Source organism: Lycium barbarum, chromosome 4 (genome assembly GCF_019175385.1).
Source record: "Lycium barbarum isolate Lr01 chromosome 4, ASM1917538v2, whole genome shotgun sequence".
In the NCBI taxonomy this organism is placed as follows: Eukaryota; Viridiplantae; Streptophyta; class Magnoliopsida; order Solanales; family Solanaceae; genus Lycium; species Lycium barbarum.
The window spans coordinates 7,398,043-7,415,522 of record NC_083340.1 but is presented as its reverse complement, the minus strand read 5'-3'; the positions used below and the strand labels follow the sequence as shown (position 1 = coordinate 7,415,522).

Genomic DNA, 17,480 nt, shown 5'->3' with positions numbered 1-17,480 from the left:
GCTAAGTGTAAATAAGGTGTTATAGGAAAAAGAAAGTAGCTTTGTAAGTATGACTAAAGTTATGAATAGATATATAAGAATGATATTTAAAATAGAACTTGTAGAAAATAATAAATTGTATAAAAAGAGTACCTTTAATGCTGTTTTTTGAAAATATGACTTATGAATGTGGTTAAGGTTTTTAAACGAAAATAATAGTGTTGTTTAAAATAATACTTGTAGAGGAGTTTCCACAAATGTGAACTTTAGATAAAAATTGTATTGTATGAATATTGCGATGTAGAAAAATCTAAACTTATTTTATAAATAGGATGCAAAAGGAAGTGAGTTTCTTTTTATTAACTTATTTAACTAATTCGGCTAAAGGTATGCATAGTTAAATACGTCTTAAAAATAATGTTTGCAAAGAATACTCGGATTAATATTTACATATTAGTGACGTTTTGCGAATTTAAGATAGTAAAAATGAAAGGCGATTGATTTAACTCAAAAAAATATATAGTCATATTATTTGAAAATCAATTACTCGAATAAATGTTATAGATGCTATAAATAGTTTTAGAAAAAATAGAAGTGAATGTAATTTGTGAAATTAACTACCCATAACTAAACTAAAACCCTTAATGTTACTAAAGTTTATCTTAATTAACAAGCATAAATGTTAGTCATACAATACATGTCAAATGCACACAAAAATAAAAATAGAGGAGTAGATATAATGAGAATGGGCTCAGCCCATTTGGACTGTTGCAATCTGTTTGCAACTGGGCTTCGGCCCAATAACAATTTATGTATGTTGCTGCTGAATTCTGATCCAGTCTATTGGGCTGACTCGATAGAGGTTATGTTGTGTTGGGGCTTTTGACCCAACGTCAAAATGCGGGGAAGATGACGAGTCCCGAATTAGGACTCCATTTTTTCTCCGATGTGTACATGCAAAGAAAGAGATAAAGATTAGTGAAGAGGAAAAATGTATGCAAACAAATGAACTGTAAAAAATAGACAAAGAAACACACGCACTGTTGCGTTTGCAAATCCTTTATAACAAACTCTTAATATAATTTCAGAAAAAGAGAAAAGGAGAAAAACATAGGGCAAACAAACCAATATCTAGACTAGGGAATTCTGGAAGATAAGAAGAAAGTTAAAGCCAAAGAATAGTGCACTCATACAAAGAAACCAGAAACTTATATATATAATGCTAATAAGATACATAAATGCACTGACCTTTACTAACTGAAAGGGTTCTTAAATGGTGTCTTTATATTAGAGTTAAAATATTTACATTCTATATTCATGTAGCATCCCAATTGTGTTATGTAAACAAAGGAAAGAAAAGCATATTAGAAAGGATTATGATTTTAACGAAACGTGAAAGTTAAATAAAGGTTCACACCAAACTAACACGACTCAAAAGTTTATACCAAACAAATGGTTCACTTCACAACAACTATCTCAAAAAGAACATTTAAAATCCCGAGAGCACTACTAGGTAAAGAAAGGTCCTACAGCACAATTTATAAACATTGAGAGTTTCTCAGGCATTTTAATCTAAAAGAGTAGCTATGTCTTTCTGAAAGGGAGAGAACTCTTAACCTTTATGGCTAATACTGATGTGGAATAGAGTCAGAAATGATTTTGGGGCAGATTCCTTACACCGAGAATAACACAGATTTACGAACTAATCTTTCAACTAAACTTCAACAAATTAGCTTATTGAAATGGTATGCTAAACACAAATCAGTTTTGCGGATATGAGTATAAAGGACAAGTTCAGAGATATGACTGATTCGCTCAGAGGAAATCTAACTTCAAAAACAGGAGAATACCATATACAAGTTCAACACTTATTCATTAGCCTAATCTTGTGAATGATCAAGTAAACCGGATTCAAATGGAACCAAAACAGGACAGGACCAGATTACTATCTTGCATATTCAGACAAATGAGTTAAAAGGAAAACTAATCCTTTTTATTTCAAGAGGGATTGGAACTAAGATTGGTGTGCGCAAATTGTAAACAGATCAGCAGGACGAAATTCTAAAGCGAAAAAGAATTAGCGCTTGAATCCGCTGATACAACTGGTCAGATAACCAGAAACAGCCTCAGCATGATATTTCTTTTTATAAGCCTTACAAACAGAACCCTCGGATACGATCAGCGTCAAGGTCTAAGATATATCTATTTTTTTAAAAACATACTAACGAATAGGAAATAGAATTAGGTACAATATGTGGCTACTAACGAACTGAGCACAGAACATAAACTTGAGACCAAATCAAATCAACAAACAACATCGACAAGGGGCATAATCATTTCATCATATCCAATCCAAATAAGTTAATTACATAACAGAATACATCATTCAAGATAAATAGGGCAAAAGAGGGACAGTGCTGACCTGCTTTAATTATATACATGATATGCCTAAGATATACACACCATGGCGTGTATATCAGATGTATATCGAACGTATACGTTCTTTTTACCTTGATAACCCACTGTATATCCTATGTATATTCGACTTTAAATAAGTTCTAAGTCATGTAAATTTCATCTAATCATCCAAACTACAACAGACATCTTTCAAATTTCATCTTAACGATCGTTATTCTATCCTAACAGCATCCAAACATCAAACAAATAACGTAACGACACAGAAACTACATAATCACCAAACATATAGCAGAATAGACTAAAATCTTAACCAAAACAGAAACTAAAGACCATGAGTAATGAATGTATCGAAGTTTACCTTTTTTGTGTGCAATGAACTAGGGTCTTCGGGGTCTCGAATCTATGCTCGAACACGAACTACACTCAAATTCTTTTGAGTTCTAAACTCAACAAATCCGCAGACGAATGTTTTAAAGCCAAAGCAAATCAAAGTGAATTTATTGGAAACCCTTTGTCGCGGCTAAAGTTCACCGGAAAAAAGGAAGAATCAAGTGTAGAATCAAGTGGATGTCCCCAAAAACAACGAATCCTTGTTTCTTCCCCCCCCCCCCCCCCCCCCCCCTCCCCCTTGAAACGTCTTCAGAAAGTCCATTTATAGGGTTTCGATTCGGGTTTAAGAAAGATAGAGAGGAGCGTATGAGAGAGAGGAGCGGGGAACAGGGGGAAGTGGAAGGAGCCGCAGGTGAGGGATGGAGAGAAGGAGAAGATGACAAAGAAGAGGGAAAAGAAAGAGAAAGAGGAGGGAGATGGAATGAAGGGGGCAGTAAAAAGATTGTGTCGTTTGAAATTGGGGAAGAAGGAGCAATTTAGGGAAGATCTGATATGAAGTCAAAAAGGAGGAAACATGTGGAGCCCCAAAAAGAAAAGAAGGAAGAAATTAAAATGGAAAGTTGCGTGTGGAACCCCAAAAAAAGGGGAAAGGAGAAAGAAACCAGATGGAAACTTTGAAAAGGATTTTTGAATTTTTTTATTTTATTTTTTATGGAATAGGGAAAAAAGGTAAATAGAATTATTAAGAATTTGTCCCTTGTAAAATAATATTTTGACAAAATAAAAATTATAGCGCGTCGTTTTAAAATACGAGCTTCAAAATGAGTCCAATATTGATATACTTCCGAGCAATTTTTTATGAGGTGAAAATTGTTGATCCTTTCTCCTCTATTTAATTATTCTTGGGCTTCTAATTTAATAACCAGTACAACATATACTATGCAAAGACAATTAATAATTAATATGTAGAAAAAATAAAGATTTTATAAAGTATTGTCTTGTAATTAATTTAACAATTCCAAACCCGAAAAAATGAAACGATGACGGACACTTAAAATTTGCGATAAAGTAATGCTCGTGATGTTGAAAATAAACGTAGCGAAAATAATAGTAGTGAAAATAAAGTATTTAGCTCGTTAGTAAATTTAGACGCCTGAGTGAATAAACTTAAATAAAGGAGGGACAAAATTGGGTGTCAACATCTTGTGTTTACTTTTATCATCTAGAACTTGCCCGGTTAGTCGTTCAATGCTAATTTTGATTATGTTGGTTGGAGAGATGACCTTGGGCTATCTTTGTGATTTTTGAAAAAAAAGTCTCTTTAGCCTTTCTAACCTACCATTGCATAAATAATATCACTAGTAACCCCATTTGAGCCTACGACCTTTTCTTTTGTTGCCACATTACAAGCCTTTACCCTTTTTGATGAAGAGTCTCTCTTTTGAACCTTTCCCTCTGTGAACATGAAATTGTGAATTTGAGGCCAAAAGCCTAAGTTGGGGGTGTTAGTGTTGGTTGAGAGTGGTGAAGGTTGGTGTTGTGAAAAAGTCAAAAGAAAGGAAGAAAATTTGAAAAATACAAAAAGGTTGCAAACTTTTTGTGCAAAAAAATAAAATAATAATAATAAAAAATTTGAATAATTGGGGAAACTAGTATGCAAAGGAAGGAGTGATGTTTTGAAATGAAGAGGAAAGTGGACAAAAAATATGTGTAGTGTTCAAGGAGAGCATAGTCACTTGTATCCCAAATACTTATCCTACCCTTCCCTAAGCCTACATTACAAGCTTAAAAAGTCCCTATGTGATCTCCAACTGAATGTTCTTGAGTTAGTGATGATTGAAAATAAGGGCTATGAGATTTAAATAATAATAAGCATGTAAGGATCCAAACTGTATAATGAAGGTGTTGCCTCCTTGCTGACAACCCTTATCCTACGGAGGCTACGTAGTTTTAGGCTTTACTGAGCCTTCTCGGTTAACTAAGCAAATCCCAAAAACATGAACATGATATAGTTGGCTAAAAAACCTGTGATTTTTGTGAATAACTTGTAACATGGTTTCATGAAATATCTTGTAACATGGTTTCATGAGATAACTTGTCATAGTCTTGCAAACATGTTCTTGATTCATGAGTAATAACAACAGTTCATAATTATATATATAATTGACTTGAAAACATGCTTGTAACTTGCTAGATAAAAATCATAAAGTTTCATATAAACATAATGAGAACACATAAGGAAGAATTCATGATTCATGGATTAAGCTAGGGTTCCTAATAACCGTAATGGAAGGTTAGGAATACAATAACGAATATAGATACAAAATTCATGTACATAAATACATAAATACGGGCTACCAATATGTTGGGTTTAATGCCCTAGGATTTGAACTTCATGAATATCAAGAAACGGAGCATGGGAAAGAACGTAGAGATTCTCACATGTGGATAGAAGTTCTACATACCTTGGTAAAGTTCCAAACTTGAAACAATTCCCTAGGGTTTAGACCTTGAGCCTTGAGTTTGGGTTTTTCTTAGAAACCCTAGATTAGGAACAATGATTTCTTGCTTAGATTATAAGAGTATATGTTACAATTGATTTGGAAGGGTTTGGATTGACTTACCTTGATGTTTTGGATTGTTGCTAGGGCTTGGAATTGTGAATAATGAAATAAAAGAACAGAAGGCTTGAATTGATACAAAAGTGAGGTGGAAAATTATATGGACACTTATACGGTCCGTATAATATGACCATATTTTATCATGGCGCAAAACAGAATGTCGAGTTGAAATTTCATGAAATATGGATGAATTATATAGTTCGTATAAAATTATATGGATCGTATAACTAGTTCGTATAACATGACCAGTGAGCGGACTGCTCTGCAATCCTTCAGTAAAATGGACATAACTTTTTGTACAGATGTACCCTTGACTCCCATAATATACCGTTGTAAAGATATTTCAAAGGGATACAACTTTCATTCAGGAAGTTTTCCCAAATTCCTAATTAATAAAGGGGTTATGGTCGTTGGAAGTAAGACCTTCTACAAACTCACTTGTAAACATGCCCCTTAGAGTGGCTTCCAACTTCGCTTTGCCCAAAGACGTTTCTTATGACTTGATTAGTTTTCAAAACACTTCCTATAACCCTCATATTGGTTCCATTATATTATCATCTTACGAGTCAAACCTTCGCCCGAAGCTACGAGGTGTTACAACAACCATCTCCATCATTACTAGCAAACATAAGTGTTTCATTTCTTTATCAAATAATATTTTTATTTTATTAAATTTATATTTATTTTATAATATTTAGTTACTATTATATTTGAATTGTATATTTATTATATTTAAATAAATACATTATGCACATTCAGATGTTGAAAACCAAACAGTCTTAATCATTCAGTGTTCAGATCTAAAGACAACATCTTAATCATTCAGATGTGCATTCAGATTCAGACGTCTTAATCTTAATGAAAACAAATGAGGCCTTAGTAAGGCTTTGATAACGTCCAAATCCACTCCTCAAAGAGAAAGTGTACACGGTCGTATGCAATATAATTACCCAACTATGAGTCGGGAGCGATCCCACAGGGAACAATATACTAGGTGATTTAAGCAAGTAAGGAATTATCACTTTCTACGCTAAGCCAAACACTTGATAATATTTTGGTTTTTGAGAAAATTATAACTAATGCGAAAATATAAACTAATCTATAAAGCAAGTAAAATGATCAATGGCTACAAGCATGGATAGAAGGAATTCCCAAGTAACGATCCAATATATTTTATGATTTTACAACTAAGAGCGGGTTTATGTTAATAGATAATGGTTTCTAAAATCTCATTGAAAGTCTTCCAACCAAATCAATGAATTTCACTCTAAGTTTTTCCAAGCCTTAGAGTGTGATATCAAGCACAACCAATTGAATCTCAAGTAACGTTCTTGTTCCTAGCTCAAGTTATTAGATGAGGGTTATGCCCCAAATTCTTGTTAATTAATCTTTCCCAACCTCAATTTTCCTCTTCCGAGCTCAAATCGAAGTAGATGGGTGATTCCTAGGGTTAGCTAATCCCTTAAGAAACATTGAAGAACAAGATTAACTAAAGAAACAAAAACCCACTTCATTAGAAATAAAAATCATTCAATACATAAGCATAACAAGAGGTTTCATCCAACTTTGCAAATGAATAATTTCATAAACAAGATTAAAGTTATGGAATAAAATTCTACACACTTAGATATACAATACAAAGCAAGGAATTGAAGAAATGAAGTAAAGGTTTAAGAAATGCTCAACCAAATCTTCAAATCTTCAACCCCAAAGTGTGGTGTAGGAACCTAAGTCTCCAAAACTTGTAAAAAACTGCCAAAGATGAGTTTTACAAACCCTAACATTCTATTTATAGCATTGCCAAAACGGGAACAAATTGTGGACAAAAATACCATGCGTGCACAACATGCTACTCGCATTTGGTGTAGCATGTTCAACCTGCGAGTCGCATGTTGTGCATAACTATAGCATGTTGTGCAAGCAGCTGTGGTGCAGCACATGCTGCAGCAAGTGCTGCTCGCAGGGACAACATGCTACTCGCATGTGGTGTCGCAGGTGCTGCACCAACTATCTTCAATTGCTTATATCTCTGTCAGCACATGCTGCAGCAAGTATTGCTCGGATGCACAACATGCTACTCGCATGTGCTGCTAGCATGTGCCGCATTTTAGCTATTTTTGCTCCGTTATGCTCTCCGGGCATCTTATCCTACAAAACGACTTAAATACATGAAAAGCAACACCAAAAGTGCTTGAAAAGTCACAAAAGCTTAAGGAATTAGCATCGAATATCCCGTAATTTCACGGCACATCAGGCTTAGCAAAAAGGATAAAAACAGAACTTCCTTCTAATTTTAGACCATATACTTATCCATTTATAAACTTGTCGTGACCGCGGCATAAACATGTTAATGAGCTCACAAGGATAGAAGTAGGTAAACAAGAATTAATTTTAACTCTCGCGAGATTAAAAAAAAGTAAAAGGTCTCAGAGATGCATATGATCCAATTTGACCGCTGTACATTACTAACATGAGAAAATTAAATAATTGAGAATCTCGAGGAACTTGCTGATCTTCTAAATTAGCTAAAGCAGTGATAAATCTGTACAAGAAGTCCATCTATTCCAAATCTCCAATGGGATTTTTTTTTTTTAAATGATGGAAACACCTCTGGATCAATCCAATGCCAAGATCATCAGATTAAATGCTGTAGTATATGATTAGGCTGAATGGGTCAAAATGAGCATTCTGAAAAACTTCCGAATGGAAACAAGAAATACTTAAAAGAAGGAAAATCTTAAAGCTATTTTGTTAGCTTCTGAATGTGAGATATTGAAATTCAAACCGGCTGTCATTTGTTTATCTTGAATTGGTACAAGGCCGTGTTTAAATGGAAATGTCGAAGTTTGCCGTACAGTATATGGTATGGGTTTAGTAGAGTCTAGTAATTTTGACTCAGACCCTATGTATAGTCAGAATTTTGTTAGATATGTACATAATAAACTGCGAACAACAATAGCATAAATTCGTTGTGCGTTTGCTGGCAACTGAGAAATTACTAGAATCCATAAATTTCAAATTCTAAATCCGTTTTTTGGTACTCTTTAAGATATAAATCTTACCTAAAATGTCATCTTTTTGTTTATGTCTTAGTCAAAAGGAAATAATGGAATTTCCTTCTACTTTAGACCTTATACATATCCTCGAAAACACTTATCGTAGCCGCAGCATAAACATGCTATGACCCTAAGCCAGATTGGACTTTTCTAGCCAAAAACATGTCTGTATCCCATCAAACAAGAACATTGATTCAACCACAACTGGATATATATAAAATGCTGAGGGATGAAATTAGAGATAAATATTTTAAGCTAAGTACTTAAATTCATTTTGAGGTCTTACCGTCTTAGAACCGCTAGCTCAAATCCCCCTAAACATGAATGAACCACTGCTAAACGAACTTGGTCTTGCAGCTCTGGCCATTTTAATCTTGTCCCTGACAATACTATGGTACAAATTGACATCAAATATATCACACAACTAAAAATCCCGGTTGCCACCAGGGCCTCGTGGCCTACCAATTGTGGGGTATTTACCATATCTCCGCGCCAATTTGCACCAGCAGCTTACAGAATTGTCACAAAAGTATGGTCCAGTATACAAGTTGTGGCTAGGGAGTAGACTCTGCATTGTGTTGAATTCACCATCTTTAGCCAAACAAGTGGTTTGTGATCAAGACTCCGTTTTTGCAAACCGTGACCCTCCAATTGCAGGATTGGCAGCCACTTATGGTGGACTAGACATTGTATTTTCTCCCTATGGCTCCTACTGGCGCGACATACGTAAATTGTTTGTGAGAGAGATGATGAGCAATAAGAACCTTGAGGCTTGTTATAGTCACAGGTAAAGGTGTCAAATGAGCGAGGAGGGCAAATTAGACGACTCAAACTAGTTAAATTTAACAAATAGACGTGTCATGCATTAACCCGCGAAAAGATTATTTGGGCTGAAATGAGTTGAGTCAATATGGGCTAAATAATGGGTCATAATCGGAGCGGAGCTAAACTTTAGAGTTTATGGGTTCTGGACTTGCCACCAAACCTGTAGTCGTCATATTTATAAGGTTCACAGTTAAATATTGGATTTCCTCCAAATACAAAGTCTAAACAAAAGTTTCTGGGTTCGTTTGAACCCATAACTGATACTCTCCCTCTGATCCAATTATAGTCCAACCAGTCCAACTTTTACCAAATTTTAATTTCTTTGTTTGTGTTCTTCTAATTTGTTGATTACCTAATTTATTTTTTTCATGACTATATACTCCCTCAATCTTAATTTCTCTGGTGGTGATAGAATTTCGAGAGCCAACTCAGTTTTTCTTTGACCGCAGTTTTTTTATATGCTTTTAAAATATTTTGAATTATTAATTGTGACTTATAGTACTTTTTACATACTTATCAAATGTGTAAATTTTATTTTGTGAAAAAAAAAAACTTAAAAACTCTATGACCGAATTTTGATACGTAAATTGAGACGAGGAAGTATAACAAATCAAACAAAAAAGGTATTTTTTAAACTATCTTGATAAAAAATTTCATGGGTCCGAATTGGATTCAAAATGAACTGAGTTAATAAATAGATGGGTGATTACATAATCCAAACTTGAGCAGGTCATATTTTCATGGCTGATTTTGCGACCTCTAATTGCAGGAAACATGCGATCAGAAAAGCAATCAGAAGCGTGCATACGAAGATTAGCAGCCCCAGTGGCATTGGTGAATTGCATTTGTGACTGAAATAAATGTAATCATGAGTATGATCTTTTGCAGCAATTTTGTGAATGAGATGGAGAAGCAAGGAAAAATTGGAGCAGAGTTTAGGGCTTTGGTGACAAAAATTCCTCAACTGATGGGAGAGTCAAATATATCTGATTGTTTTCCTATGCTTGCAAAGTTTGATTTACAAGGAATACAACATGAGATGGAGGTTCTCTTGAAGTCATTTGAAAGTATATTGGAGCCTGTTGTATATGAACGTATGAAGATGATTTCCCAGGGTAAAATACAAGGGAATGGAAAAAAGGATTTCATGCAGATTTTGTTAGAGCTAATGGAGCAAAAGGACACTGGGATATCAGTGGACTTGGTGAAAATAAAGGCCATATTGGTGGTAAGTTATAAGAGTCCCTATATTTAGTTTATTTTATTTTTAGTGTATCATTGCTTGTCTCTTTATTCCTTGAACTAATTAGCGGAGGATTTAATATGTTTACTGAATGCAGAATCGTTGTGATAAAAACAACAAACAACAACAACAACAACCGGTGCCAAATAAATTGGAGTCGGCTACATGAATCTTCAATAATCATTGATCATGTTTCTTCCATTTAAGTTTAACTTATGTTATCATCATACCAAAAAAATAAAAGTAAATAGTAAGTTACATAATAATAACAACAACAACAACAATAATATAAATCTACAATAATGTCAAAATACTCCTAGAAAAGCAATATATTCAAAACCAACTATTCCCTCTGTCCCAATATAAGTGTCTAAGTTTAAGAAGCCACGGCATTTAAAAAGTAAAGGGAGACTTTTGAATCCTGTGATCTTAAATTAAATATGTTTGTAGTCCTTTAAATCTTATGGTTGTAAATTTGCTGTATAGAATGTTGGAATTGAAAAACTTACTAAATATAAAAAGAGACTCTTTTAGGGACGGACCAAAAAGAAAAATAAGACAATTAAATTAGGACGGAAGGAGTACTAAATAGACTAAAACCTATTCTCAATTAGTAGATATCACCCGCCTATATGGTTATTTTTTTTCTATTGTACCCTATCTTTAGATAAGTTTGCATTAATTTCAAGAAATTATAGGTCTCTCGAAATAGCTTCCTTCAATGTGATTTTAGGTCTATCTCATCTTCTTTTATCTTCACTGATCATAGTTCACACCTACACACCGGTGCATCTGTAGGTCGATTCTGGACATGATCATACTATCTCACATGACCTTCTCTCAGTATATCCTCAAAGTGTGTTACTTGCACCTTCTGGCGTATGTAGTAATTTTTAATCTTATCTAATCTTGTATGATAGCACATCCATCTTAGAATCCGTGTACAACACTCATCTTAGGGATATGTTGGAATTAGTGGCCCGACATTCACTACCATATAATATTGTCGTTGTTATAACTATTTTGTAGAACTTACCATTCACTTTGGTATGCTTTCTCCTATTACATAACACCCTGGTCGCACTTCTCTATTTTAACCATCCAATTTTAATTTTATGAGTAACTTTTGGTCTATCATTTCATTCTTTTTAAACAACGAGCCTAGATATATCTAAAATTATATGTATTTTAGCACAACAATCACGTCTAGTCTCACCTAGATTTCGCTCTTATCATGAATTTAACTTACAATGCAGATGTACATGCAGTCTTATTTTTACTTATATCATATCCTTGACTACATTTCCCTTTTCTTTTTGGTCTTTATAGGACATTGTGATTAGTGGGACTGACACTACAATCACAACAGTCGAGTGGGTAATGGTAGAACTTCTGAATAATCCAGATGAAAGAGATTAATTTCGTGATTATTCTCATTGATGGAATTGGTAAATATACCATAGTTACAATGTCCTATTAGGATACAAAATATACTAACCTAAATTTGAAGATTTATAAAATATTCTACGACTACATATTTACATTATCTATCACACCCCCGCAGTCGAAACGGGAGGATTATGAACGCTGAGACTATCCCGAAAATTCTCAAATAAGACCTGTGGCAGTCCTTTAGTGAAAATATCAGCGAGCTGATATCGGGACGGAACATGAAGGACACGGACATGGCCGCGCGCCACCTTTTCACGAACAAAATGTATATCCATCTCAATGTGCTTGGTGCGCTGATGTTGGACCGGATTTCCAGACAGGTAAATGGCACTGACATTATCACAATAAACTAAAGTAGCCTTAGGGATCGGACAATGTAGTTCCAAGAGAAGATTACGTATCCAGCATGATTCAGAAACAACGTTAGCGACCCCCCTATATTCTGCTTCCGCACTCGAGCGGGAAAGAGTAGGTTGGCGCTTAGATGACCAGGATATCAAATTATCTCCCAAAAACACGCAATAACCCGACGTCGAACGTCTGGTGTCTGGACATCCCCCCCAATCAGCATCAGTGTATGAAACCAGATCAGTAACTGACGATGAGTAGAGATGCAAACCATGATCAAGTGTACCCTGAATATACCGAATAATCCGCTTAAGAGCAAGCATATGCGTATCTCGTGGAGCATGCATATGAAGACAAATCTGTTGTACAGCATAAGAAATATCCGGTCTGGTGAAGGTAAGATACTGAAGAGCACCTGCAAGGCTCCGGAAATGAGTGGGATCTTCACACAGATCGCCAGAAGAGGCACTGACCTTCGATTTAGTGTCAACCGGAGTGGAAGAAGGCTTACACGAGGACATTCCTGCACGTTCAATAATGTCCGCCGCATAACTTCGTTGTGATAGAAACATACCACCCTTGTGACGGGTCACCGCAATTCCAAGAAAATAGTTCAAAGGACCTAAGTCCTTCATAGCAAATTCTGAGCCAAGAAGGTCCATAATAGAACAACGGAGAGCATCTGATGAAGCAGTAAGAATAATATCATCCACATATAGTAAAATGTAAGCCAAGTGGTGGCCTTTGCGATAGATGAACAAGGAGTGGTCAGACCTGCTATTAGCAAAACCAATGGAAGAAACAAAGTCAGCAAATCTTTTATACCAAGCTCTCGGTGCCTGTTTAAGCCCATATAAAGACTTGTGCAACAAACACACATAATCGGGACGAGATGGGTCTCTAAAACCCATAGCCTGATGCATATAATTCTTGAGCTCGCCATGAAGAAATGCATTTTTGACATCCAACTGATGAATGGACCAATGCTTAGATAGAGCTAGGCTTAAGACAGTGCGGATCATTGCTGGCTTTACGACCGGATTGAAAGTCTCACCACAATCAATGTCAACCTGTTGTGTTTTGCCATCACCTACAAGACGGGCTTTATGCCTCTCAAAATCACCATTAGACTTTTCTTTATGAGTAAAAATCCACATAGACCGAATAACATTCACATTAGGTGGACGGGGTACCAAATCCCACGTCTTATTTTTAATAAGAGCATCATATTCATCATCCATGGCCAATTTCCAATTCGGGTCACGTAGCGCATCCAACGGTTTACGAGGTATGGGGGACTTGGTAACCGTCGCATGTAGATTAAATGGGTGCTTGGGTTTGAAAATCCCGCGTTGACTAGGAGTGACCATGTGAGTGTGGTTATTGGGCTGGACAGGTGTAGGAATGGACGAAGTTGGCGGGCAGGTGGCAAGCTAGTGGGGGAGAGGGGCAGACTGGTCCGGCGTAGAGGACGTGGGAGGCTGCTGCCCAGGTTGGGAGGTGTCGCCGTGGTGCTGTGTCGCGGGCAGCGATGGAGGGCTGGCGGCTATATGATGGATCAAGTAAGGAGAGAGGCCATCATCAAGTAAGGAGCGATGGAGGACTGGCGGCTATATGCCGGAGTATGGATTTTGGAAAACGGAAATTGAGTCTCATCAAATAAAACGTGACGACAGATAATGATTTTATTTGAAGATAAATCAAAACATTTGTAGCCACGATGGTTTGGTGGATATCCCAAAAAGACACATGGAGTTGACCGAGGGTGCAACTTGTGAATAGTAGTAGACGGAAAAAGGGGATAACATAAACACCCAAAGACTCGGAGATGAGAATAAGATGGTTTCCGTTGGTAAAGGACCTCTAAAGGTGATTTGTGACCCAATAGCTTACTTGGTAAAATATTAAGGAGATACGTCGCCATTTGCAATGCATGATGCCAAAAAGACGGAGGAATGGAAGCATGAGCAAGAAGAGTCCGGATGACATTATTTAGTGAACGAATTTTTCTTTCTGCTTTCCCATTTTGAGAGGATGTATGAGGACACGAAAGACGGAAAGACATCCCATTGGACGCACAAAACTTTCCGAATTGGCTATTAGTATATTCCCTCCCATTATCACATTGAACATTCTTGATAGGACGTTCAAATTGAGTAAGAATATGGGTCCTCAAATCCATGAATTTTGAGTAAACATCAGATTTTCTAGCCAAAGGGAAAGTCCACAAATAGTTGGTAAAATCATCCAAAAATAGAACATAATAACGATGGCCCATAGAACTCAAAATCGGAGAAGTCCACAAATCAGTATGAATAATGTCAAACGGAAACAAAGTTTCGGACATAGAACTAACAAATGGCAACTTAACATGTTTACCAAGAACGCAAGAATGACAAATACTAGATGAACTAGAACTATTACATTCAATGCTTTTATTACGCCTAAGAAAATCCAAAATAAAAGCTCCCGGGTGGCCCAAACGATCATGCCAACGGGCAGAAGACAAGGCAGCAAAAGTCGACAGTGAATTGGTGGAATATTTGAAGGTGGACAATGGATAGAGAGCACCCCTACTATTACACCTCATGTGAGCCATCCCCGTCCGGAAATCCTTCACAGAAAACCCATAAGGATCAAATTCAACACTCACATAGTTATCAGTAGTAAATTTACGAACCGATATCAAATTCTTTATGAGTTTTGGCGCATGAAGGACATTGTTTAACAATAAAGGAGGGTTCGGGGGAGGCAATTTAGCATGACCACAACCTCGAATTGGAATTGAATTACCATTACCAACAACAATGCCAATATTACGATTGCTCAAATTAAAATAAGACGAGAGAGTACCTTTTGTGGATGTTATATGGGACGTGGCGCCGGTATCCATATACCAATTCGGATCGGGTTGGTTCAACGTCATCGTGTGCATGGCCGATTCAATATCCGTCGGAGTCCATTGCGTCGGGGGGCCTGCGGCTGCATATGCCTGCTGCTGTGGTCGCGAACCCAAAATGCCAGGCTGGGCCAGCCGAAGAAGATGGCGGCTGCCATTGCTGCTGTGGCCGAGCCCACTGCATGGTAGGATAAGGGCAAGGGGAAGCCCACTGCGGCATCTAACCCCACTGCCACTGTGAGGAGGGTTGTTGCCACTGCTGCTGGTCACCCGAGGGGCGTCCTCCACGGCGTCGGCTGCCACTGCCGCCGCCCGAACCACGACCACCGCCGTTATTATTCCCGCCGCTAGAGCCGCGATTTTTGTTGTTATTTTTGCCCCGATGATGGTGAGCCCGACCAGAATTATCCAGATGAGAAGAGTCATCAAAATCACATTTGGAATTAGCCACCATAGCCGCGGGCGAGTCATCGTGCATCTCAGCCAACGCCTTTTCCTCAAGGCACAAACTTGACCGAGCTTCGGAGAATGGTGGAAGAGGCTTACTTTGGCGGATGTAGGTACCCAAATTTTTGTATGCCTCGGGGAGTCCAGCCACCAGTTGGAGAACGAGGCGGTTGTCGGTCACCGGAGCCCCCACACTCTTAAGTTGATCGGCCAAGGTCTTGAGACGTTGGCAATACGCCGAAGCGTTTGGAAAATCCCGCATCTTGACATGAGAGAAATCATGTTCCAAAGCAACAACACGGGAGTTTTTGTTGTCTTGAAAAAGATTACGGAGGCGATCCCAGGCCTCCTTTGCCGATAGGTCTTCTTCGATGATCGTATGCAATAAGTCCGTGGAGATGGTTGCATATACCCATTGAAGTACCGTGGCATCCAAAGTGGACCACAACTCCTTTTCGTCGTCGGTGGTAGGAGCCTTCTCCTTTTCGGTTGGCAGAATGTGGGAAAGGACACGGTGAGACCGGGCATGAAGTTTGAATAATTCGGCCCAAGCCAAATAATGATCTGTTTCCATCTCAAGAATGAGTGGGATGTGATTCTTGATGTTGGAGACAGCCAAGGCAGGATGGAACTTGGTGTCTGCCATTGATGGAAGGCAAGAAAATGGACGGAAATCGAAGAAGAAGAAGAAGAAGAAGAAGAAGAAGAAGAAGAAGAAGAAGAAGAAGAAGAAGAAGAAGAAGAAGAAGAAGAAGAAGAAGAAGACGTCAGAAAAATGGGATAGGACGTCGGAGAATTAGGGCAGCGGAAGAGAAGGAAAAGAAACCCTAGTATCTGATACCATGAAAGAGATTAATTCCGTGATTATTCTCATTGATGGAATTGGTAAATATACCATAGTTACAATGTCCTATTAGGATACAAAATATACTAACCTAAATTAGAAGATTTACAAAATATTCTATGACTACATATTTACATTATCTATCACCAGAGATAATGGCAAAGGTTCAACAAGAATTGAAACATGTCATAGGCCTGAATCACATTGTTGAAGAATCCCTTTTACCAAAACTACACTATCTTGATGCAGTCATAAAGGAGACATTACGTTTACACCCTGCATTGCCTCTGCTTCTTCCTAAACGCCCAAGCCAATCTACAATAGTTGGCGGAATACCTGAGGGCACTAAAGTAATCTTGATTGTTTATGCAATTCATAGAGATCCTCAAGAGTGGGAGAGTCCATTGGAATTTCAGCCTAAAAGGTTCTTGAAGGAGTTTGCAAATTTGAACTATAGTGGCAATAATTACAAGTACCTTCCATTTGGATCAGGCAGGAGAATTTGTGTTGGCCTTCCTTTAGCAGAGAAAATGCTTATGTTTATATTGGCTTCATTGCTGCATTCCTTTGATTGGAAACTCCCCCAGGGCAAAAATGTTGACCTTTCAGAGGGATTTGGACTCATCATCAAGAAAAGCAATAGGTTATTTGCCATCCCTACTCCCAAGTTATCAGATTTGGAACTTTATCAGTAGAACAATAAAAGTTGTCGTCGTAGGATCAAATCAGGATTCAGGAGGTCATGGGATCTGGTCCTTCCGCCGAGCCCATGTACATATGTTGAAGTTAGTGAACCGGATTGCACTAAGCTTGTTTTAATTATAAGGCTAAGTATATAGGACCTGTGGTTGTTGTATTAATAAGATCAAATAAAGTACAATATAAGTAATGTAGTTCTACTGATGGTACAGTATATAGAATAATGTTATCAAAGTATGATCGCTAACTTCATATTTATTTCAGCCATTCCGGAATCAGTCATGTCTATTTTGTTGCTTAACTTGTTCTATGATATAAG

General features: G+C 37.2%; 1 pseudogene; it reads left to right on the top strand.

Moving 5' to 3' along the window:
- The first annotated feature begins 8,724 nt into the window (after nt 1-8,724).
- LOC132637112 (labd-13Z-ene-9,15,16-triol synthase, chloroplastic-like) lies at nt 8,725-17,232 on the top strand (annotated as a pseudogene).
- The last annotated feature ends 248 nt before the right edge of the window (nt 17,233-17,480 follow it).